We start from the raw sequence: 1,063 nt of genomic DNA, 5'->3' as shown, positions 1-1,063 counted from the left end.
TGTCAATTACAGGAAGTACTGGAGAAAATGGACGTGTTATGACTCCAGAATTTCCAAAAGCAGTGCATGCTGTCCCTTACGTGAGTCCTGGCATGGGAATGAATGTCAGTGTGACTGATCTCTTGTGATTGATAAGAACCTTTTGAGTGCCTTACACAATGGTTTTCTTGTGTGTTTATTGTCAAAGTGGTGAGAGGCATCCAGTATCTTGAAGACTTTTCTTTCAGCCAAGAATTCTTAAATATGTGGAATTCATCTTGAATTGTAAGGAATGGTTAATTAAAAACACAACATCCTTTTCTACTCCAGTTCCAGATGAAGTTTGGTGGACATGCACAGCTAACATGGAAGTACTATAATTTAACTGAAGTCTTTGTACAGACAACAAACCCGTTTCTGCAGCCACTATTGTTAGTCTCTTGATTCATAATGACTTAAGCACACTTGACATCAACTGCATCAAGATGTGACATGTTTTATAAGAAAAAGAAAAAAAAACATTTAAAATTAAAAAAAAATATTTTTAGGTATTTTCAAAAAAAAAAACTGGCTTTTAAATAAATTTGCTTCCATATTGGTTGGATAAGACAAAGTAATGATTAAACTGAGTGGGAAGTGATTATAAAGGCTTTAGGTATCAGTTCCGTATTTTTCAAAGCCAAATATGTAAATGCTAAGGAAAGAACAAAGAGAAGATTCAAATCTTGTAATTTAATATTGTTGTTAAAACTTTAATGTATCCTATTCTTTAACATTTGGTGTTAATATAAAATTACTTGGCAATGCTTGACATTTGAAATAAACATTTTTCTATTGTTTTATTTGCAACTGGTCCAATTAATTTTGCTTAGCTACAGTTTGGTCATAAAACAAATGAGTTTAAAGACATTATCAAATTGCTAGGTTCCCAGAGAAAATTGCCCTTTTTAAGAAGGCCAGGTGGTTTCTAGGGTATAAACTTGTCCCAAAACAATATCTGAACCTGTTTTTAGTATGTCTTACTATATGTAAAGAAATATTTAACATAAAGCATTTAATCTATGTAGATAAATGCTAATAGATT

General features: G+C 31.7%; 1 protein-coding gene across 3 annotated transcripts in view; it reads left to right on the top strand.

Moving 5' to 3' along the window:
• The window catches only part of GRIA2 (glutamate ionotropic receptor AMPA type subunit 2), a 161,207-nt gene extending 161,127 nt beyond the window's left edge, over positions 1–80 (top strand). For all 3 annotated transcript variants that reach the window (XM_025921728.2, XM_025921726.2, XM_025921729.2), the window contains one exon: positions 1–80. This exon is cut by the window's left edge and continues 37 nt beyond it. The gene's annotated coding sequence lies outside the window, so the exon portion shown is untranslated.
• The last annotated feature ends 983 nt before the right edge of the window (positions 81–1,063 follow it).

This window comes from Puma concolor, chromosome B1 (genome assembly GCF_028749965.1).
Source record: "Puma concolor isolate L17-30 chromosome B1, mPumCon1.1.hap2, whole genome shotgun sequence".
Classification (NCBI taxonomy): domain Eukaryota; kingdom Metazoa; phylum Chordata; class Mammalia; order Carnivora; family Felidae; genus Puma; species Puma concolor.
Note: the sequence above shows the minus strand (reverse complement) of the source record. Positions and strands in the feature narration are given on the sequence as shown.